A 25,195-nucleotide genomic window follows, 5' to 3' on the forward strand; every position below is an offset into this window, starting at 1 on the left:
CTCAATGTCTCTACAGTGGGTGGGCTGCCCACTGTACCATCCTGGGGAGTGCAAAGCCACAGTCTCTCAATGTCTCTACAGTGGGTGGGCTGCCCACTGTACCATCCTGGGGAGTGCAAAGCCACAGTCCATCAGGTGGATGACAGTCTCCACTGGTCAAGGAGGAGGCATGGTGGGCACAGTGAACCATAAACAGTGCTTGAGACGGCGGTGCCCAGCGGAGCGGTGCTTGAGATGAAGGGCCCAACGGAGCGGTGCTTGAGACGGCGGGGCCCAGCGGAGCGGTGCTTGAGATGAAGGGCCCAGCGGAGCGGTGCTTGAGATGAAGGGCCCAGCGGAGCGGTGCTTGAGATGAAGGGCCCAGCTGAGCGGTGCTTGAGATGAAGGGCCCAGCGGAGCGGTGCTTGAGACGGCGGGGCCCAGCGGAACGGTGCTTGAGATGAAGGGCCCAGCGGAGCTGTGCTTGAGATGAAGGGCCCAGCGGAGCGGTGCTTGAGATGAAGGGCCCAGCGGAGCGGTGCTTGAGACGGCGGGGACCAGCGGACCGGTGCTTGAGATGAAGGGCCCAGCGGAGCGGTGCTTGAGACGGCGGGGCCCAGAGGAGCGGTGCTTGAGAAGAAGGGCCCAGCGGAGCGGTGCTTGAGATGAAGGGCCCAGCGGAGCGGTGCTTGAGATGAAGGGCCCAGCGGAGCGGTGCTTGAGACGGCGGGGCCCAGCGGAGCGGTGCTTGAGAAGAAGGGCCCAGCGGAGCGGTGCTTGAGATGAAGGGCCCAGCGGAGCGGTGCTTGAGATGAAGGGCCCAGCGGAGCGGTGCTTGAGACGGCGGGGCCCAGCGGAGCGGTGCTTGAGATGAAGGGCCCAGCGGAGCGGTGCTTGAGATGAAGGGCCCAGCGGAGCGGTGCTTGAGACGGCGGGGCCCAGCGGAGCGGTGCTTGAGACGGCGGGGCCCAGCGGAGCGGTGCTTGAGATGAAGGGCCCAGCGGAGCGGTGCTTGAGATGAAGGGCCCAGCGGAGCGGTGCTTGAGACGGCGGGGCCCAGCGGAGCGGTGCTTGAGATGAAGGGCCCAGCGGAGCGGTGCTTGAGATGAAGGGCCCAGCGGAGCGGTGCTTTAGACGGCGGGGCCCAGCGGAGCGGTGCTTGAGATGAAGGGCCCAGCGGAGCGGTGCTTGAGACGGCGGGGCCCAGCGGAGCGGTGCTTGAGAAGAAGGGCCCAGCGGAGCGGTGCTTGAGATGAAGGGCCCAGCGGAGCGGTGCTTGAGATGAAGGGCCCAGCGGAGCGGTGCTTGAGATGAAGGGCCCAGCGGAGCCGTGCTTGAGACGGCGGGGCCCAGCGGAGCGGTGCTTGAGAAGAAAGACCCAGCGGAGCGGTGCTTGAGATGAAGGGCCCAGCGGAGCGGTGCTTGAGATGAAGGGCCCAGCGGAGCGGTGCTTGAGACGGCGGGGCCCAGCGGAGCGGTGCTTGAGATGAAGGGCCCAGCGGAGCGGTGCTTGAGACGGCGGGGCCCAGCGGAGCGGTGCTTGAGAAGAAGGGCCCAGCGGAGCGGTGCTTGAGATGAAGGGCCCAGCGGAGCGGTGCTTGAGATGAAGGGCCCAGCGGAGCGGTGCTTGAGATGAAGGGCCCAGCGGAGCGGTGCTTGAGACGGCGGGGCCCTGCAGAGCGGTGCTTGAGAAGAAGGGCCCAGCGGAGTGGTGCTTGAGATGAAGAGCCCAGCGGAGCGGTGCTTGAGATGAAGGGCCCAGCGGAGCGGTGCTTGAGATGAAGGGCCCAGCGGAGCGGTGCTTGAGATGGCGGGCCCTCTTCAGCGGTGCCTATCTTCACGGCGGGGCCCTCTTCAGCGGTGCCTATCTTCACGGCGGGGCCCTCTTCAGCGGTGCCTATCTTCACGGCGGGGCCCTGTTCAGCGGTGCTCTTCTGCACCGCGGGCCCTGTTCAGCGGTGCTCTTCTCCACGGCGGGCCCTGTTCATCGGTGCTCTTCTCCACGGCGGGCCCTGTTCAGCGGTGCCTATCTTCACGGCGGGGCCCTGTTCAGCGGTGCTCTTCTGCACCGTGGGCCCTGTTCAGCGGTGCTCTTCTCCACGGCGGGCCCTGTTCAGCGGTGCTCTTCTGCACGGCGGGCCCTGTTCAGCGGTGCTCTACTCCACGGCGGGCCCTGTTCAGCGGTGCTCATCCAGCAGGTCAAGGGAGCCAGACCTGGCCTGGACTCCCTGCTCAGTCGCCCTCGGACCGTGACGTTTCTGGACCCTTCGGGGACGGCCTCCTGGCCTCCTTAGTGTCCTCCTTCCCAGCTGGGATGTGACATGTGGGGTCCACCTTCTCCGCACTCCTGCTGCCCTTCCGCTCCTTTGATGGGGCTCTCGGGCCCTTGCCTCCCCTAGATGGTGTGGCTGGTGAAGTGGCCGCACATTGCTCCTTGGGGGCAGCCCTGTCAGTCCTCGCACGGCGGCCCTTGTTTTTGCGGGTCCTCTTGCCGGGGGGGGGCTGGACGTGTCCTTGCTGCTGATCGATGTGCTGGTGGTGGCTGCGGTGCTCTTGGGACTCTTTGCAGATGGAGGGGGGAGCTCATTGGAGGGAAAGAGGTCAAGATTAGCCATGAAAAGCTTTTTAGGTCCAAGGTAAAGGGTAGGAGAAGTGGTGATGGGAGTGGAGGAAGAGGATGTGGTTGTAGGAGAGTCAGGTGTGCTGTCATTGGGTGAAGGTGCTGGTGCTGTAGGCTGTCGTGAGGTGGATGTCTGTTGGGTGGGTGGCTGCCTGCGTTTGTGTGTCTTGGAAGAGGGGGTGACAGACACAGTGGGAGAGGACACAGGGGACGTGTACATGGCAGTGGGGGTGGTGACTGCACGAGTGTGGACTGTACTGGAGGGTGAGGTGGTGATGGAAGCACTGGCTGATGTTGGGGTGCATGCAGGTGTGAGTGTAGACGTCACAGGGAGGGAGGAGGGAGACGAGGAGGAGGGGGACACAGAGGTGGTTGTGACTGTTGGAATGTCTGCATCTGGGTGTTGCTTGGGTGAGAGGTGTGTGCAGGCTGGTCTGATGGTGTGGATGGGATAGGCTGAGGAACAGGAGACAGAGACAGGCTGGAGGCAGTAAGAAGAGGGAGGCTGGAAACAGGGACAATGGCTGCCGTCAGTGCTGAGGCCAGAGCAGTGAACGCTCGTTGATGGGCAGCCTGACCCGAATGAATGCCCTCCAGGTACGCATTGCTCTGTTGCACCTCCCTTTGCACACCCTGGATGGCATTCAAAAGGGTCGTCTGCCCAACAATGAGCTTCCTCACCAGGTCAATGAGCTCCGCACTGAGGGCAGCAGGGGCAACAGGGGCAGGGGCTGAGGTGCCTGGGGCGAAGGAGACGCGCGCCTTCCTGGGCGAGCGGGCACGGAGCGTAGGCTGAGGGGCTGCTGGGATGGCGGTGCTGGTGCGCTGGGTGGCGGCTGTACCTGTAGAGGCGGGGGGCCCGGATGTTGCCGCCACCGCTAGGGAGCTCCCATCCGAGGACGTGTCGCTGTCGCTGCTCTCACCAGCGGTCCCCGTCGTGGTGCTCCCCTCGCCCTCCGGATCACTGGTGCCCTCGGTGTCTGTTCCTGGGCCCACCGGGGCCTTGTGTCCTGCAGCTCCCTCGTGCTCCGATGCCAAATCTCCTCCGCCTGATGATGCTAATGCACACATGCACAAGAAGATGAAGAGAAAGGGTGGGGGGAGAAAAAAGAAGACCAGGTTGAGTGCATGCAATGTCAACACCGTTGGCGGAGAGGACAGACACAGGAGCCTCATGCACTAAGCCGCGTATTCGGGGTACACTACTCAGTACTACTGACTAGGACAACAGGCCAAGAGACGTCAAACGCGCACATGGGTGATGCTGGACCTTCAATGGCTGTACTTGTCACCCTACAGAGGTGGGGGCCGGGGGCACAGGGCCATGCCTAAGGGAGAGGACTACACTACAGAAAGCACCCTGGCCTAATGTCACCCACAGCCCTCCTCCCCCACCCAGACGCCTCCACTGCGCAGAAAGATAGGAGAATGTGCTGATACTCACCCCCTTGTGTCTGCTGTGATGTCTTAAAGCGCCCATCCAATTCAGGGTAGGCCACCGCCAGGATCCGGGACATCAGGGGGGTCATGGTGCGACTGGCACCCCTCCTAGGTTGGGAGGCCATCCCCAGCAGTGTTTCTGCGGTCTTCCTTGTTCCGCGGCGGATGTCCTCCCACCTCTTGCGGCAGTGGGTGCCCCGTCTGTTGTGGACCCCCAAGTTCCGGACTTCCTTGGCGATGGCACGCCAAATCTCGATCTTCTGATGGGCGCTGACCTATTTGACATGTACAGGGTGGAAAGGAGGAAATCATCAATGACCTGCATGTTAGATGTGATTGCCCCCCCACCAACTTTGCCATATGGCACATGCTCTCATCTGTCGTGCGTTGCACTCCTCATTCGCCCCCCACCCCACCAACTTACATCCACCCCAATCCACACAGGCATAGCCCATTCCATGTGCACCTGGTGTACTCACTTGTTGGTCTGGAGGACCGTAGAGTAGCGCATACTGGGGGAGGACCCCATCCACAAGCTTCTCCAACTCTTCAGACGTGAAGGCAGGGGCCCTTTCCCCAGTCGCAGCAGCCATTGTCACTTCCAGACCGAGGTCACAGCAGCACTTGCAGTATAGGTCCTCTCCTGTGGATGATCAGGTCTCGAGTGATCAATCAGCTAGGAAATGGCGGTCACGCCAGCGGCGGTGCGTACCGCGGCGGTGCGTACCGCGACCGCCGGCGCACATCGTCATTGGCTCCTGAAACCCATAGGGTTCAATGTTAACCAATGCGGCTTTGCGCCGCGGTCTTCGACCGCCTACCGCCACGGTGTGCCCCGCCAGCGCATTGACCTCACATCCCATTGTCCCACTTCACAGGTCAGGCAGCCGCCATTTCAAGGGTCTACATGGCTTAATTTTGACTGCGACACACAGGCCTAGGCCTTGCATTGCCACACATACACGCCTTTCAACCGATTGCCATTCTTTAACTGTGCAAGCTGTCTGTACGTACCTGTGGTTTGCCTGACTCTGTGCTCCATGTTGTCCTTCCTAGGCACCGTCCGCTGGGACTTGCGAGGAGAAGGACGAATCCTCGCGTGTACCGACCGCTGGTGGACCTGTCGACAATGGAAGAACGCCATATAATACTTCGACACAGACTTGACCGAGCCACTATCCATGAACTGTGTGCCCAGCTGGAGCCAGCCCTGATGTCCCCCATCCGCCAACCCACAGGGATTCCCCCTCTGGTGCAGGTTTTGTCAGTCCTCCATTTTTTGGCAACTGGGTCATTCCAGACAACAGTGGCCATGTCATCTGGAATGCCTATGTTTTCAAAGATTTTGAGCAGAGTGTTGTCTGCCCTGATGAAACTCATGCGGAGCTACATCATTTTCCCAGAGGAGGGTGACTTGCCTACAGTGAAGGGTGATTTCTATGCCCTTGGACATATCCCCAACATCATTGGTGCCATTGATGGGACCCATGTGGCTTTGGTACCCCCAAAAGACGATGAGCAGGTGTACAGAAACAGAAAAAGTTATCATTCGATGAATGTCCAGGTGGTCTGTTTGGCTGACCAGTACATCTCCCATGTAAATGCCAAGTTCCCAGGGTCAGTGCATGACGCGTATGTGATGCGAAATAGCAGCATCCCCTATGTGATGGAGCAGCTACAGAGACAACGTGTGTGGCTAATAGGTGACTCTGGTTACCCCAACCTGCCTTGGCTACTGACCCCAGTGAGGAATCCGCGGACCAGGGCAGAGGAACGGTACAATGAGGCCCATGGGCGAACTAGGAGGATCATCGAAAGGACCTTTGGCCTCCTGAAGGCCAGGTTTAGGTGCCTGCATATGACAGGGGGATCCCTGATGTACTCACCAAAGAAGGTGTGCCACATCATCGTGGCCTGCTGTATGCTTCACAATCTGGCATTGCGACGTCAGGTTCCTTTCCTGCAGGAGGATGGTGCAGATGGTGGTGTTGAAGCAGCTGTGGAGCCTGCGGAGAGTGAAGAGGAGGAAGACTCAGAGGACGACACAGACAACAGGGACAGAGTAATAGAACAGTATTTCCAGTAGCACACAGGTAATAATCACCCATGCCATTTTACATTTCCTGAAAGCCTCCTGCATCTCAACTTTGTCGATTTCCCCCCAGAACTATAAACATGATGTTTGATTTTCCCTTCCCTTTTCTGTGCTGTATGAGCCACTGCGTGACCTCGGCTTGGTTGGCCCATGGACTAATGCTAAGTTACCTCGGTATGTGTAATTCACAATGTTAATAATACGTTATTGATATGTAATGTGTCATACATTTGTAAATAAGACAGGCTGAGTCCTGATTGATTTCAGTGCAATGTGTGATTTATTATTAGTGCATAGATATTGGTACATGATAGTGAAACAGTGATGGGTGGGGGTGGAGTAATGTCCATGGCGGAGTCCAGTTCTCAGTCTCACAGGTGCATTGTCCATATGCCTGTGGCAGGATGGAGCGGGGCAGTTCAAGGTTTGACAGGGTGGCAATGTGGAACAGTGGGAGGACTTCAGGGGGTATGTGATGCTGGCGGGGGTCTTGACATCCTACTCTGTCGGTTTTTTTGATCTCAGGCTCCTTTTGCGGGGCGGTTGTTGTTCAGCAGGAGGTGGGGTTCTGGTGGGCTGTCGTTGTGGTGGGGCCTCCTGTCCACTAGCGCCGGCGGAGGTGGTAGGCTGTTCCTGTTCCTGGCTAGTGACAGGGGCCCTGTGTGATGCCACATGGTCCCGAAACGTGTCCTCTATACGGTTCAGGGCCTGGACTATGCTCCCCATAGCGGTTGAGATGTTGGTGAGTTGGTCGCTGAACCCCATGTAGCGTTGCTCCTGCTGTGCCTGGATCTCCTGGAACCTGGCCAGTACCGTTGCCATCGTCTCTTGTGAGTGGTGGTAGGCTGCCATGATGGTGGTGAGGGCCTCTTGGAGAGTGGGTTCCCTGGGCCTCTCCTCCCCCCCCTGTCGCACAGCAGCCCTCCGAGTTGCCCTGTTTCCCTGGGCCTCTGTCCCCTGGACGGTGTGCCCACTCCCACTGCCCCCAGGTCCCTGTTGTTGTTGGGTTGGTGGGTTACCCTGGGGGCCCTGTAGTGGTAGACACACCGCTGCTTGACCTGTCCTAGAGAAAGAGGCATGGGCCCGCTGGGTGGGAGCTGTGCTGTTGTTCCCAGAGGGGGTTGGGTCTGCAGTGGCCTGTGTCTGGGTGAGGGGAACCGACTGGTTGGTCGTCAGGTTCCAGGTCGACCGAGCTGCTGTCATCACTAGGGGCCTGTTCCGGGGGTGGGATGGACATTTCTGGTCCCTCCTGACCGGTGTGTTGTCGTTCGGGTCCTGCATGGGGTAAGAGGGTATGGTTATTGTTTCTGTGTGTGCATTAGCTTGCGTTTTATGGGTGCCCTTGTCCCCCAGTGCTGGCATTCCCTTGGGGGAGGTGTTGTGAGGGTGTTTTGTGGGGGGGGGGATGGGTATGTGCAGTGGTCATGCTTAGGTGATGGGTGTCCATAGTTTGGGGATGGCATGCAGGGGTTGGTGTTGGGTGGGTTGTGCTGGAGAGACATTCTCAGGGAGGATGTGTGCTGGGGGTTGGGGGTGAGGGTGGGGGTTAGCATGCTGGGGTAGAGGGGGGGAAGTGGTTGGCCTTGTACTTACCAGAGTCCATTCCTCCGTGTACTCCAGCGAGGCCATCAGGATGCAGGATGTTTAGTACCTCTTGCTCCCATGTTGTGAATTCGGGTGGAGTGGGTGGGGGTCCCCCGCCAGTCTTCTGCACTGCGATGTTGTGTCACGAGACCATCGAGCGCACCTTCCCCCGTAGGTCGTTCCATCGTTTGCGGATGTCCTCTCGATTTCTGGGATGCTGTCCCACCGCGTTGACCCTGTCCACGATCCGCTGCCAGAGCTCCGCCTTCCTTGCTATGGTGGTGTGCTGAACCTGTGAGCCGAAGAGCTGGGGTTCCACTCTTATGATCTCCTCCACCATGACCCGGAGTTCTTGGTCCGAAAAGCGTGGGTGCCTTTGTGGTGCCATGGGGTGGTGTGTATGAGGTGTGGGGTGGTGTATGTGATGATGTGTGTGTTGGTGTGTGGTGCTTTGTGCTTCTATGTGGTGTGTGTGATGTTGTGGTGTGCCTCTGTGTGTCTGGCTATCTATTCTCTGATGTGTCTCTCTCTCCTTCGTCTTGTGGGTGATGTGGGTGTGTGTTTTATATGGTATTGGATGTGTGGGAGTGGTGTGTGTATGTGTTTCAGGTGTGTGCCTTTCAAATTGTCCAATGTGGTAGGGGTTTGTAAAGGTGTGTGTATTTTGACCGCGGCGGTGTGTACCGCCAATGGAATACCGCGGTTGAATGACCGCCGCGTGGATTTGCGGGTCATAATGGGATGGGTGTATTTCTGTTGGCGTGGCGGTTTGGTCTTCTCCAGTTTACCGCTGGCCGCTGATGTGGCGGACTGCAGTGGAGGGCGGATTTTTGGAGGTTTTGCAGTTGTGGGTCAGAATGTCCGTGGCGGCTGACCGCGGCCGCGGCGGTATTGTGGCGGCCTTCTGACCGGCGGTAAGCGGCTTTTACCGCCGAGGTCAGAATGACCCCCATAGTTTTCTGTTATGTTGCTCTTGTATTTTTAACACATTTTAGCACACCTTTTTTTTTTTAAATGTGCTGGTCCAATATGAGCATCCTCCGTCTTGGAAGAGTAAAAATAAAACAAAAAGAAAATGGTTGCGACATCATGACATCATGAAGCATGAAAATACATGCATAGTGATGAAGGGGGCGCCTTAGTACATAAATGCACATGTTTTCACTGGTGGCACAGGCAATAGTTTTTTTTGCCAGTGTTGAATAGCATCAGCTAAAATCATTGACAAAGCGAATAGGCCTGCAATGGCAAAGCCAAAAGGCAAGACCTACTTTCACCTGCTGGACCATCTCAAAGGCATTGTAAAGCTGGGGTATTTGGGGCATGGTAATAACCAATTTGCACACCTACACCAGCATTAATTAATGCTAAACGTATGTGTACAAACTGGATGTGAAAAGCCATTGGGAATGTTTGTAAAGACCCAAAAAGTTAGGCCTCTGAGGATTTTGACCACATTCATTATGGCCATTTCCCTCCTGCAGGAACATTTTCGAACCTGAATCATAAATTTACAAATGAAAGACATTCACAATACTGGCGGATTTGTGTAGCTCAGGCCTAGTTACTCCTATGACTGAAAGTAAGGTTGCCATGCAACTCTAGTCTGTTGTTAACCTAAGCTCTACTGGGTTTGCGACCAAGCACCTCTGGTTAAACAGACAGTTTGGAATGATGCAGCCTTGAAGTCTTGATTATAGTTTATGGTGATCCAAAAACTGAAGCAGACTCTGGTCTGTATTGAATCATCGGCACTGCTTGGAAAGTCATCCAAGGAATACTGAAGAAAGTCATAAAACTGCTGCCATGCGATACTAATGGTGAACTGTGAACTATAGAATCGCCAAATAATAGTATTAAAAAAAAATCTGTTACATCTAGGAGAAGAAGGGAGATCAAGGTCTGAGTGATGTTTCTTAGGTGTTAGGAGGTTTTTCTAAAGGTTCATGTTTGCACCAACAATTATTATGCTCCCAGGAGAGGTTAACTACTTTTCAGTAGTGTTTAGGTTGCCAATAGCAAGTGACAGGGCCCAATTTTTTCCTTGGAACGACTCTGTCTACCAGCACTCGTGGCACCACCACCAACACTACCAGCATGCCTCATTTTGGTCAATGGTGAGAGATAAATTGCATTTAATAACTAGGCCCAGGTGGAATTTTTTGTTACACAGGCATAATCTTGCATTATTTCCAGAATTTTGTGTGACTTTTGTTATCCATAATTCTCAAAATTTCAGCATTGCGCCTAGTTGTGCAATTAACGACAATTGAAGTAGAAATACTACTGTGGGCGCATGGGAACAAGGAGAACGACCAGAACGTGAGCGTCTGTTGCTTGCAACATGTTTTGTTGGCTCTATTTTTCAAGCATGAAATGCATGTGCATGTCTAAAATGGTTGCAAGGATGCATTTTCCACTAAAATATAGTGCTATGCCAGATTTCCACTTTGCATAATTTTGAAAGATTTTTCCAAAATTTCCCATAATTACACAAAAGGAAACAAGTGAGTTTTGCAAATCCCTATTTTTAACCAAAATTGCATCAAAATAGCTACATAGGCCCGACATCCTATTTCCACAACAGTATGTCCAGACTCTAAAATCTGTTAATAGACATATTGTGAAAGGCAAAGGTCTTCCTCAGCCTTTCATTCTAATGCTTTCGAGGGGGTTTTAAAATGTGGTTGTTTGGTAGGTGATGTTTGCATGTAGATTGTAATAGATTGTTCAGTTACAAACCACATCAGTTTCTTCCCAAAAAGTCCTCTTTGTAGTTGTCAATTGTTCTACATCTTCTCTTCTTCGTGTGCACATGAATGGGAATTGTTTATAAATGTCGGTCTGTGCTTTATAAATATTTACAATCCAGATTAATTAACATGACCTTATTTTTGGAAATGTATTATAGATTATCAAACAGAGTGCAATGTAGCAATATTGTTGGCTCACAGTGAGAACATTTTGTATGTGCACTTGTAGAATATTTGAAGAAAGCATGAGACGTGAGACAACTCCCATGCTTCCAACAGTATTAACATATATCAGTAAAGGCATGAATCAGACAGAAACAATCACTGAGAAATAAACTCAATGAAAAGACCAAGGTGATGGAAGTCTACAAATAATAAAATATATCAGCTTACTAGGGTAGCCAAGGATGAGGTTGCTCTAGGGTGTGAGGTGCCATTAACTTCAACAGGGTTAGTGTGATAGTGTTCCAAGGTGTTAGACTCCTTTAATGCATATAGGATCATTGAGGCTTGAGGAAACCATGCTCCAAACTCTATGACTTCGTTTAGATTTATGGGCCATTCAGGCTGAATTGAGACTGAGCTCAGAGGTGGGAGTCATTTTCCAGTTCTTAACTTTTCACCTACAAATTATGGTTTCAGATGAGCTAGTCTAATTAGTTCAATGAAATCAAAAACAAAACTACAAAAGCCAAAACACATTAGGCTAATGTTAGTGAAGTTTTAACACTGTACCCTGAGGACTACTGGAAGTCTTCAGGAACATGAAGTTCCCGCACTTCAACTGAGCCCCTGAGGCGGGACATTTGTGACAGATTTAGAAGGAAAAAAAAATGCACATTCACAATTTAACAATTCTCATTTTGGTTAAATAAAAGTAAAAAATAAGAGTATAATTATGTTTCGAGATGTTATTAAATCATTAATTCATCATTTTCTTTATATAGCAAGTCATTTAATCTCAATGCAGTATAGAACAAAGCATGATAAGAGTTCTGCGAAATCTAAATCCTATTCTAAGCTAATAGATAGAGAACATTAGCAGAACCCTTCTCATGCCGCAGAAGTGATTAAAATATAGTATTCTAATAGAATTTTGCATAAGGAGAAGTATGATAGATTCTGTAGAATCTCTAATAATTAAATTCAATCCAGGATGAAGTCAATCTCAGAATTAATTTGATACACATTAACAAAGAGAATAAGTCAGAATTCATCAAAGTCGGGGTGCTCTCTCAAGGAAAGGGTCTATCTAGGAAAGGATCTATCCATTTCAGTCTGAGAACACATATTTATACATAATTCAATAAAATAACAAATTGCAAGTCTTGTGTAGATAACTTCTAGTTCCAACTAATCAAGGGTTTGATGTCTTCAAAGGAACTCAATAGCTTCCACTGATCTTGCAAGTTTTAACAAAGAACATGCTAAACATACAATACATTTAACTAATTTCTGATACAACATGAAACTTCTCAACTTCTTCTCAGCATTTATGGACCATAAAACAAGCACAAGTCAAGGTAATTATGACGTATTCCAAATCAAATCATCCTCTTTCCCATACACTTTCAATAACTAAGCCTACTCAGAAGGAAACAACTTTTAAGATTAATCCAACATTTCAGCTTCTTTTACATGGGTCAAATGGGTGAATAGTTAAGCCTTAACATCCTATCTATTCATTGTACTGTTGCAACAAGGCATTTGTGGCATGAAAACACATACTCTTGTGACCGTGACACAGGTCATAACTAACAAAGAGCAAAGAAGGAGAAAAAATTGAGTTATGTGCTGCTCAACAATCTTAAACGCATGTCACTGCAAACTTCTAGTGAAATGTCGTGTTTATGTGCAGTAATTGACTTAGGCCTAAAGAACATCATTAGGTTAATGATTATTATTCTTAACTAATAAAAAGGCTCCCTCACTAACACCCAACCACCCAGGACCAGAAACTGCATCCATAATGACCTGCAGGATGTTTGTCACCTTAGTCCATTGAATTTGTGAGGAATGTCACTCCATGAATACCAATTTTGGCCATTACGAGTGAAGTGGGATTATGTTTGCAGTTGTGATGCTCCATAAAAGTCTATAATACTAATCAGTTGAGTCATGAGACAAACTGTACTGCAAGATGCGTAACACTCAAATAGAGTTAAAGGAATCACATGGTAGCCAACTCATAAAGTGGACACAAAAGCATAGAAGCTCTCCAGCATCTGAGTTCTCAGGTCTGGAGGGTTCATATATGAGAAACTCATTCTGTTCTGTTCTGTTTGCTTTGAATTCTGGAGCCTGTGGTGCCCGTCATAAAATCAGAGCTAGAAGTACCAGAATGCAGAGAAAAAACAGTGCCATTTCATCTAAGGTGAGAAGAAGATCTCTATGTCACAATGTGCTTCTCATTCGGCCGCTCTGCAACTTTCCATCTTTAGGACTGCTTGCTGAAGGTTTTGCCAATGGGTCTGAGTGTACTCATTTTATTAGATGGAAGAGCAGTTTCCATAAAAAGATGCTTATTCAGTGTTCAAAGGGGATACAACCTGCATCGACACACACAGCACAAAGATCAGCATCCAACTCACTCCCTCAGATTCAAATCTAACAAATGTTCAAAAGGAGCCTTGGAATGGGAAAACTCATTCCTTCCGGTTCTGCCAAAAGATGATGGCATAAGTGACTCTTTCAGAGGATGTGAATAATGTGTTCTGATGTCTTTCATGCCATCATGGCAACCCGACTAAGTTTGGTCTGAGCCTTGCTGTCATGTCGGGGACTTGTAGCTGGATCCTTCCAGCTCTCCCTGAACTTAATTGCATAGCAGTGTACCCTTCCTACCGCTCAGGGAGGACCTGGTTGCTCCTGCCTTTATGTTTGAGCAGGCTGGTGCCTGTTGCAGTGGGTGATTACAGCTCTGTGTTTGCTCTAGACTTGTCTAGGTGTTGATGTTTCTATTATGGGGGATTGCCTGCTGCAATATGATTGATTTCTTGAACTCTCTGAGCTGCCACTCACGACTAGACTGTCCTTATTGAGTGATCCTGTCTTTTGGCTCGTGGCCTGCTGCCTTGCTCTTGCTGCTATCTCAACTATTCTCTTGCATGCAAAATGCAGTCGAAGTGCAGCGCATGGCAATGAGTAATGGACCCCCAAAGTACTAGAACTGTGCCCCATTCTCTAAAACACTTTCTCATATTTATCACTGCCTTATGGTAACACTGAGGCAGGTAGGTAGCCAGAAAGAAGTAGGGTGGGACTGGTAACCAAAATTAGTCTTGGAAAAAATGTTCGCACCACCCCCACACTGCAGGAGCTGCTACTAGAATGGGACCATGGGAGATTGGTTGGGCCCATGTAAAAGCAGCTCCTGTGGACTACTGGGAAAATGCCAGTGTGGCACGATGGCCAGGCATGCCCTGTGCTGGAGCTTCATACATGAGACAAATATGCCCTCTGCATAGGCTCTATGCTAAGTAATCTTATGATCATGTATCAGCTATATCAGACTGACTTTCTGTCTATACATTTATGAATTGGAAATTATTCGACGTTGGTCATAATGAAAAATAAAATTGTTGATATAAAAAAAGGTCCTAGGAGTAGGTAGTCCAGTTTGAATATATTTGATTGCTGTTTCACCATCAAGTTCATGGCTTGCTAAAATATAAATAATAACACATCAGATAATGCAACAAAGACCACAAAGGGTTTATGCCTTCAGTGCTACACATATATTATGGTAAGCTCCTTAAATGTGCTACATAATATAAGGTATAATTCATAAACATTTCAGGCTAATATATATTATATAAACTATACTCTCTCATAACCATTGATTTAACATTCAGTAACTAGTCTACTTTTAATATGAAATACTGACTTTTGGTTAGATATGAAGAGCGTCGGAAGGTAATCCAGCACGTGAGGATGTTTCTATACGAAATGGGAAATATACTCTATCACCAATTTTATTGAACGATTTTAGAGTCGTACCAATCAAATCGCATTCCTCTAGAAACACGCTAGCCTAAAATGTTTCCCATGCCCCAGTAAATTGAATTACTGTGCTTCCGGAACAACATCTAAAGATACTACCATAAATTGGTATACCTTCCAAAATCTATTGTAGCACCATGAAGCCTATAAATGAATTAATGTGTAATAATGCTGCATAGAAACTGTAGTAATGTATTTTGCCTAAAACGTGCACTTGAAATGTGACCACGGGGAGTGGCCTCCAATGTATACGTGGACTAATAGAAATGACTAATGTTATGCTAGAGAATGGTTTTTATACTAAATATTAATGATTATGTGATTAAAGTTTGTTAAATAAATTTTGTAGGCCTTAAGTTAGCATGAGCCGAAGCCTAGCTGCCTGGTTCTCATATTAAATGTGTTTTCTAAACGTGCAGTGTGCTGACTCGCAAAAGGACATGACCTCTTGTTTTTCTTCAAACTAGAAGCTGAATGTAACTATAGTGGATCCGTTCTCATGAAATTCATATTGCTTGTAGAAATGTTTAGCCAAAATGCAACAGTGTAGATTAGTATAATGTACAAGGTCGCTCAAACCGGTACAGACAATGGAGCTACTGACCAAAAAATGTGCAAAGAATTACAGAAGAATGAAATCATACCGGACGTGCTACCTCTGAAGACTTCAATCATATGGACCAATAAAATGCTTCTAAATTAATATCTGGTGAAAGATTAATGGCATAATCCGTCTTTCAATTGGCTATAGATAGTGGGGTATAACATTTGACCAATTAAGTATTAGTGGAATGTACAACGAAAAAGGGATAAAAACCCATGACACGGGGAGCCAAGAGAGAATTGGTTAGGGAAATACTGCTGATTTGATCCAGAAACTTTGTCACTCTGTTTGGTGACTTATATGGTTTTACTTAAACCACCCTTTCCTTAGATTGCCCATATTTTACACTTGACCTCCTTATGAGGGAAGTGCCCCTTCTCCTCCCGAGAGCTAAGTTTTGACTGATGGCGAATCGACTGATGTCCTGAAGACGAAGACTGATCCTGGGTGCTGACCCAAACCTTGGAGGGTAACTATGACAACTAAATTGTGATTTGTCTGTTTGCTTTTCCTTTCTAGGTACCAACTGCTTACTTTTGACAGAGACCATAGCTAGATGTTTTCCAAATTGGTGTTCTAAATTATTTTGCATGAAGCCCAACATGCCAATGCTAATCAGTTGTTAAGACAGGGGTTCACTAAATTGACGCAAATAGACAAACGACTGAATCGATGCTTGTTGAATTGACGCATTAATGACACTCTGCTAAAGTTGATCTATGTTCACGCCGTGTTATGTCCTAATGTTTGTGATTCTTGCCTTAATGAAATCTTATCAGAATTGCCATATTGTGACTATGCTAGTGTGTTTCTTGGTTTTGAGATCAACACATCTGCTTTAGAATTGTAACCAATAGGGAATAAATATCATAAAATTCTACTAAACTGGTGTGGTTATTCATGACTGCAAGGTCATGGTGGTGTCCTGAGTTGATTAATGTCTTTGACTCAGGTGAAATGTATTGTGGTAATAAATATTGATGACATTATTGACATATTGATTGACATTGATTAGTTATCTCGTCCTAAGGTGTCTCTCAACTGGGTCAAAAGATTCTTTGGCCTAAAACGAGCCCTGATGTGTAATAAAGTATCATGAAGGGACGCGTTAACAGTTCCATTGTGCATTTGATGAACTCATCAATGCCTTTCCCTCTCTTATTTCAGGATAGTTTTAGAATTACAGTGAATACACACAAATCTGTTGTTTAATTGTTTTGATTATCCTAGCAAAACATTCATTAAACACATTATTTCCAACCAGGGTCTTTTTTTCATACAAACCAGTGGTGACACTCTTGACACCCGAAACCCCCAAACCTAAAAGTACCCTCAATTCAACCCACATAGCCACTTGTTTGGTGCTTTCAGGTATGGAAAGCAAAAGTCTGCACAATGTGGAGATAAATATAGAACCGTAACTGGTTCTCTGAGCAACATGTGAAATTTAGAGACACCACAGAAGATAAACAACGCAGAGCCAGAATGCTTTACAATGACTGGCTAACGATTGAGGCACCACGTTATTTGAAGAGCAGTCAAACTTTGTATTCACATGCATTTTTTTCATAATATCCTAATTTCTGACTTTGAAATGCTGGCCATGACAATACCCTAATGTGTGTGTTCCATGCAACATTGATTCAGAATAAGACCATATGCAGCATAAATATTTATGTTTTTTTTTATAAACAAATTTTTATTATTTTAAAGGTGCAGGTGCAAAACATGTGAGGCAGGGCATTCTGTAAGTTCCCAGTCCATAGCATCATTAAGCATCAACAACAAGGCATTTCAATAAATACAGAATATGCATAACAGGACTACCCTGCCACCACCTAACCCATTACCTCTAGCCATGGCTTTCACACCCTACCATGTTTTCGAGGGCATCCCGAGCTTCATACACGAGTTTTTCTTGCCCAGCACACCAGTCCACTCGTCTTCTCCACTGTTGCAGCGACGGGCCCCTAGAGGAGGTCCAAGTAGCCGCGATATCCCTCTTGGCTACGAGCAGGGCAGTACCCGTAAGAGCGCGTTTCGCTCGTGTTCCACCCATGTCACCCCCAACAAAATCAGTTTTGCGGACATCTGCATCTCTAACCCCAGTATGCCACTGAGTTCTCATACCACCTTTCCCCAATATATCTGTAGCACCGGACATGACCAGACCATATGAAAGAAGTCTGCAGACTCCCCAGCACATCTAGGACATTGAGTTGTGGGCTGCAGACCAGCCTGGCACATCCGGAGCGGTGTCAAATATGCACTGTGTAGGTAATAAAATTGCACTGTACGGAGTCTCGCCGATACCACCAGCCCCCTTGGTGCCATCAAGGCCGCCATCCATTCCGCCTCATCCAGAGCCCCCACTTCTAACTCCCATCTGGCTCTCAGTGGGTTCAGGTCTCCCAGAGTATTATTAATTAACATTTTGTAAATTTGGGAAATACCTTTCTCTCTCATGCTACCCATTAGCAGTTTGACCTCAAACGGGCTGAACTCTGGCAGAGGGCCTGCGTGTGGCAGATGTTCCCCCACAGCATGTCGTAGTTGTAGGTATTTAAAGAACTGCATGTGTGCCAATTGGAAGTCTGCCTGAAGGTCTTGAAACAATGTGTTACCTTTCCATACGTCCCGACCAGTGATATGCCCAACAGATCCCATCTCACAAATCCCTTCAGCGCCGCTGTCTCTTTCAACCATGTCCCCCTCCACAACGGGGTCTGGTGGGTGATCACCGCATCTCAACGGGTGAAATCTTTATGTTTTTATCATTTCCACAATACAGAGCCACTGACAAAAAAAGCAAAGTTATTTTTAGGAGATTTAATGGCAACAAGTGGAAAAATTTGAAATGGTGAAGGCTAAACCTGGTCTGAACCAAGATAGATATGTCATCTACATACAAAAATGCATGCTCATGGTACTTCTCTATACTGTTATACAGCGTTAAACATCGTAAAAGCCCTTACCAAAGCCACTTTCTGTCCCTTACCCGTTTCTGAGCCGCCAGTATTGACAAAAAACAAAATAGGAACATATTTTTACCTTTTTTCCAAATAAATGGTACGTTTCTCTCGTACAACTACCAAACTTCACCGGCCTCCAGTTTCAAATATTGTTTACAGGCAACATATTAAACTTTACGATAAACAAGATTAAAGGAATGACTAGCAGTGAAAATCAGCAGAGCTATACATATATATACATATGAGAAACACGGCTGCTCGACAAAGATATTGGAGCACTACAGTTTTCCTGTAGTACATGATACAATTTGCCTAAAATTACTACTTCTCTAGAAACAAGAAACTAGTCTTTACCCTAAAAAAAAACAATTCCTGGTTCAAAAAGGCTACACAATAGATAGGCTATTAGCCTATAAACTAAAATTCTTACACCAAAGACGTGTTATCCCCAAAGTAAAGGGAACTGCTGGCCAGGGAAGACATACCAAGCTCTATCAGAAAGAACCTATTTCGGAGGATGTGCATGGGTTAATCTCACCTTGTAAACTACATTTATACGAATAGAATAGTGAAATGATTGAGCAGTAGATTATGGTTGTGCAACAGTATGCTTGTGCAACATTTATTACATCAAGTAGTCTGTGAAAATTGTCACGGCAATGTCAATGGTGACGTTTTGTACAGAAAAATACGTGATTCATAAGAAAGACTCTGAGCTCATTTAAAATTGTCTAACAGCCGGAGCACCATGAGATTGGTTGCCTTAATTCAGATGTCCACCTCTGCCATACCAGGTACACAAATTACAAGAAAGCCTAAGCGCCTGCCCCAAATGGTTACGGTTGGGAGAAAGATGGACTACCGCATTGAACACATTCTTTTCCAAGAAGGCAGACTTTAGGCTCCATAGGCACTGGCAGGCTCACCCACCAGCAATAATGAGGTTCTGCAGCCCCAGTGATGGTTCCCCCGATCCTGCAACAAGAAAGGTTCTACGCTGATCGCTGTCAGAGCTTTTGGGGCCCAGGGCCTAGGTCAGTGCCACCCGATATTGATCTTTGGCACCCCAACGTACCCAGGAAGTGGGCTCTCATGCTTCTTCACGGCATAAAGCTCTGACTAAGGGGCATAATGCTCTGACGAAGACAAATGAATTGCTGCAGTTTACCCAAATCATAGACACTGGGTCTGAGCTCCAGGCACAAACTGTGGGTGTCCCATGTTATCCAGAATATATTTCTATGGGCCAGGCGAGGCTTCTCCTCCTCGGTTGGGTTGGTCCCAGTCAGATCTTCAGTTTGGCCTGTGGTGTGGTACCCAGAGGAACTGACTCCATTCACAAGCCACTAGTGTCACAAAGAGACCAATCAGAGTTCTAGTAGGCAGGTGTGGGACCTGGGCCTGTGCACTACACCACTGACCATTGGTGTCCCAGGCTATCCATTATACAGTTATGCAGGCATGGGGAGATTTTATCTCATCAGAAGGGGTGGAGAGTTATGTCAAGGTTCCGGACAGAGCCCTATTCCTGCCATGGGTGCCGTCCTCTTGGCATGGGCTCTATTTGCTGACACGTTGTGTCACAAAGTGCAAAAGATGAGGTTCCACAGGCCTAAAAAAGGCTCCCCAGCTCATGTAGAGTGTGACACTCTGATAGGTCTCAATCAGTATCGATTGATGGTCTCTGGGAATGGGCTTCATTTATTGTTTTAGGGGGGAGATAGGAGCAGGCTCCTCTATTTCAGTACTAGTAATACACTCTTCCTGTACACAGTCTCAAATTGTTTCTTCTTCAAACATAGTTTCTACGCACGCTTAACTATCACTATGTACAGTGCTCCATTTGTCTACAGCTGGGTATTACTATACAAATACCAATAGCTCAGTACATATAGAGCCGTGATGTTTTTTGTTTTTAAGGACAGTTAACATTAGCAAAATATTCAATTGTGTTGAACAAGTGTTAAAGTAGGTAAAGCATTGAACGTCTAAAACTATTTTGAATACAAGACTCAGAACATTGCAGTGACTCATCAGTTTTTGTGATTTGCCTTTTTTAAGAGGAGTGGTACGTGTGACTATAACCACTGACAATAAAAAACTCGTTACAAAATAAATGCAAGTCCAACTTAACTCATTATTTTTCTTTAAAAATCATTATTAGCTTTTTCATCTGATAGAAAATGGTGATAGTTTCATAATAGTTGATGGTTTGTCTTGGCTTTGACTGGAAGATACAATTCCGTGGTTCAACAAATTTAGATATAAAAATCATAAAATCAGAACTGATGATGCATAAAATTGGAACCAAAACTCCTCTATTGTGTGACAGTTTCACTGATATTTTTGAGCACCCAACTGTTACCAGGCGCAAAAGAAACATTTATTATTTTTTATTTTGATTCACATTATCATAATTAATTGAATCTTAAGATTATGAATTGTACATACGACCAGTACTTGAATTAGTAATGTACAGTGCCTGATTACTAATGAAAATTATCATTACGCTCCATTTAAAATGATTGCACCGCTGCTGAAAAGTGCTGGTAATAACTCAAATTTAAAAGTGCAGTTACTCAGTATCTGACAGTACCTGCCCATTTAAATCACTGTGTAATACAGTGCAAAACCTGTCAGTATGGTGAATGTTCCATTATCATACATTTAGGGTTTGATAAGAGAAATTAGGTGGGCTGGCTCTGTGAAATGCAGTGAACACCCATAACCTTAATCTTTCCTGGAATTTATCTGAAATATTGCAAATGGTTTTCCGTGCTGAATCAGGTGGAAGTGCCTTTCTAGGGAGGGAAAGGGAACATAATACCCTCATGTTTCATGGGTGTGTACAGTAAGACATTCTCCACAAGTAAAATATTGCCCTTTAGGAAAACACTGTAATGTAGTAATACGTTCTTGTGTTTCAAGTTACAGACAGAATCGGTGGTATTCCACTCTTAAATTTCTGCAGGTTTTACCAGGAAAGGTTTTTGCAGGGAAAAATTGTGGTACTACCACATCAGTTGTAATGTATGTTTTCCCTCAACTGGGAATACCACATCACTCGAAACAAGGATCTCTATTGGAAAGCACAGAAACAAATCTAACGTTTGCCTATGAAAAAACAGGGCAATGCTGGAGAGTTGTTTCCATTATGTTGCTTACAGGTGATAGGATTTACCATACTCTGTAAATGCTTACAGCATTGTTATTAGGACGTGTCTCATTACCCCACCATTAGAGAAGTAAAGGCAGATTTTCAAAACCAAAAAGAAAATTGGGAACCCAGCCCTAATTGTATGCACCTGGTGGAGTGGGGATCTCAGTTAAATATTGGTTTACGAGGTAAGGCTTCCAAACTCATCAGGGAGAAATCCCTGCTTTCTGGGCCATATGGATTTTTGATCTTAGATGAGATTAACCGGGAGCTGTGCATCAATTTATCATCACAGTTTCAATTATCATATCTCAGTCCATAATGAGAGCTGGTGTGAGTTTAAAAGCTTTATTTATCAGTCTTTTCAAAAGCACATCTTCATTGAAATCATAATATGATGTTATCAATATCAATCATTAGTTAATAATAAAAAAAAGCAATCAATAAATCAGAATAAATATATTAAGTGTGTTCCAAAAAGAAAATAATCCCCATTCTAAATTTAAGGTTGGTTTTGGAAAAAAAGGGGAAAAAGGTGCCTGCCAGACCTCATAAAGAGCTCCAAATAGAGAGGTAAAAGCATAAAGCTTGAGAGTCAACTATCACTTGTCCATAAAAGCAGAACTTCCTATAAAGAGAGGTTCAAGAAACTCAGTAGAGTCTCAGAGCAGCACAGAATCCGGCAGGGAAAGTGGCAAGTGTGTGAGCCTGGAATAAGGTAACCTACTCCAGCAAAACACATTTTTAAAGACATAATAATCTAGGCCTTTGCAACATGTTTCTTCTTCTTTCCCTAGTCAGACAATCAGTTTTCAATGTCTTATTGGGAAAAGCAACACAACAGCTCACTGACTACCTTGAATGAAACCACCTTCTCGACACCTTACAATCAGGATTCCAGGCCAACCACAGCATAGAGACTGCACTAATCACTGCCATGTAAGACATCAGGACCCTCGACGTCCAAGGAGAGTCAGCAGCTCTGATCCTTCTGGATGTCTCCGCAGCGTTCGATACAGTCTCCCACCACACTCTCCTCAACAGACTCCACAACATAGGCATTCAACAAAAAGCCCTTCAGTGGGTTGCCTCTTTCATCTCAGGCTGCATGCAAGGAATCCGCCTTCCTCCCTTTACTTTTACACCAAGAACACCATCTGTGGCATACCCCAAACCTCCACCCTCAGCCCAACCCTGTTCAACAGCTACATGACCCCGTCACAGACATCGTCAGATCCTACAGACTTAATATAGTTTCCTATGCCGATGACACTCAACTAATCCTGTCACTCACCGAGAACCCCTACAACACCAAAGCCAACTTCCGCTATGACTAGTGTAGGCACATGGATGAAAACCAGCTGCCTCAAACTAAACACAGACAAAAAGTCCTGATCTTCGGGAAGAACACGGTTGGTGGCCAGCAAAACGTGGACAAACACCCTCTCCATCAGACCACGCACAAAACCTCAGCATCATCCTTGACTGCCAACTATCCATGAGTTGACAAGTAAACTCAGTCGTCTCCTCCTGCTTCTACATCCTCCACATGCTCCGCTGAATCGTCAGTGGGATCCCTACCAACACCAGAATGAAAGTCATGCATGCCGTGGTCACCAGCCACCTTGACTATGGCAACACTCACCTACGGCGCAGTGTCCTCACAGCTACTTAAAAGACTCCAGACTCTACAGAACACTGCAGCCAGATGCATCCTCAACCTGCCCAATCACTCAAGCATCACCTCACACCACAGGAACCTCCACTTGCTCCCTGTGAGGAAGGGATGCTAATTCAAAATCCTTGCACTCGCATACAAGGTGCTCCACAATCTAGGGCCATCCTACATCAACCATCAACTGAGCTTCTACGTCCCAGCAAGACAAGTCTGCTCCACCTCACTAAACCTTGCACCCCCCACCTCCATGGCAGCCAAAGAGGAGGCCGCTCCTTCCCCTACACAGCAGCTAAGTCCTGGAACAGCCTGTCCCTCCACCTCCGAACAGCTCCCTCCCTGACGGACTTGAGAAGGAGACTCAAGACATGGCTTTTCGACAGAGACACGGCACTCTCAGTGCCCAGAATCATTGATTCTTCATCTCCTCACCAGGAATACAGTAGTCCACAGACAGCAATGTTTGCGTGAATCATTTTATCAACTACTTTGTATAAACCTATGAGGTTTTTTGCCATTCACTTACCTTAAGAAAACTTCAGATTCATGTTTATGCTTCTACATTACATCACTAAAACACAGTCTCCTTATCCATTAGTTCTACAGGGTCTCTGTATGATTAGAAACGTTTTGCAAAGTTAAATTAAAACATTTTAATACCATTATTATACACTATGAAAAATAAGCCTACGGGAAGTTCAAACTAAACCTTTTATATTAGATCATCACTTTCTAAGCATGTCAGCTTGTCAAAAATTGAACATTTCACCTTCTAAATCAGTTTTGCAAGAAAATGTGATTTCAGCTATGAGAGCTAATACTTGTAAATGTGGCTGCCTATTGAATCTCCTTGAATTTAAAAGCATTGTTTTTCTTCTAAGGCCTACATGTTAATTCTACACTTTGTGGCATTAATTTTAAATATTTTAGAAGGCTCTATCATACCAAGTGAGTAAACATGATTTGTCAACAAAGCAAAAAACATCTGTCAGGTCACACCATGACCGGCTCAGGGAAGGTCTCTCTGTCACTGTAGTAGGTCACTGGCTCAACAGAAAGATCCTTTGGCATGAAGCCGGGCAGCGCGTGTCCTTTCTTTTAGCACGATGACCTTGTTTCCTGCTGTGGATGGAGGGATCTTCGGTCTTTAATTAAAAAAACACAGTGCCCTCCAAGGACAGAAGGCTCTGCTCCTTCTCGCGCGCTGTAATTAAAGGGCAGTTTTTCTCTATCAGGAGCAAGTGTGGGGGCCAACAGCAAAACAAACAAGATTACCACTTAATGCCTCTGACAAAAACTTGGCAGGCAGCCTAGCTGTACATTTTATACAAAAGGAGGGGCATCTGAGAGAAGCACAAGGTACTTCAGCAGTGCACAAGAGGACTGGATAAAAGTGCAACATAACAGTGCCGTATCATTTGCTTGAGTTTGGTTCTTACCTGGATTAGAATGTATGCATTTTTGGAACACTGGTGCTTTGTTCATTCCTCAAAGGATTCGGTACTATCACGTCGCACGGAGTTCTTGAGCAGGGTCACAAACCTCTTCTTAGGAGTCCACCAAAGGCCCAGCTCAACGCCAGGGTTGCTGATTATCAAGGACTCCTATTTTTTTAATCCATTTGATTCCTCTCTTCCAGAACTCTACTCTTCCTATTTATCTCACTCTTACAAATTATCTTGCTCTCTTACCAACCATTTTCTATCTTTTGCTTCCTTCTTCTCTCACCCTTTTTCTAACTTTCTCTTCTTTTTTTCCTCGGGGGTCAAAGTCTGTCCATGAAAAATAAGTTCCAGTTTCTAAAAATAACTGCTAATGTTCAGCGCTGGCCCCCACCAGCACATATTAAGCACCTCATGTTTTATAAATTGAGCTGAAGTTGTACTCTAATGCCTATCATTTAATAGAAATGTGATGCTGTTTCTAAATTATTCACGAAAATCCAGTGTTGAAGAGCTGGCATTTTTGTACATAAAAGTATGTATCGGATGCCCAATTCAGCACGGGTACACTCACAGAAGTAGATGCCAAAGTAGTTCTGAATATGGCAGCAAACACAAAATGAAGGTATTCTAAGATGATGACCACAGCATAGCTCAAAAAGCTAAGTGGGTAAAGGGCTACATTTTAATAGCCAATATAAAATGAGAAAGAAAGTTAAAATTAACAATCATTGGCAAAAACCAATAGGTCTTGCCTTTGGGAACTATTGGTTTTGCCAGTGGTTTTTATCGATGCTGTTCAGCAGGGCTGAAAAGGAAACAAAAAGTAAGTGATACGATGAAGCCACAGCAACTGTGTTATTTTGTAGGTC

The sequence above is a fragment of the Pleurodeles waltl genome, chromosome 8 (genome assembly GCF_031143425.1).
Source record: "Pleurodeles waltl isolate 20211129_DDA chromosome 8, aPleWal1.hap1.20221129, whole genome shotgun sequence".
Classification (NCBI taxonomy): Eukaryota; Metazoa; Chordata; class Amphibia; order Caudata; family Salamandridae; genus Pleurodeles; species Pleurodeles waltl.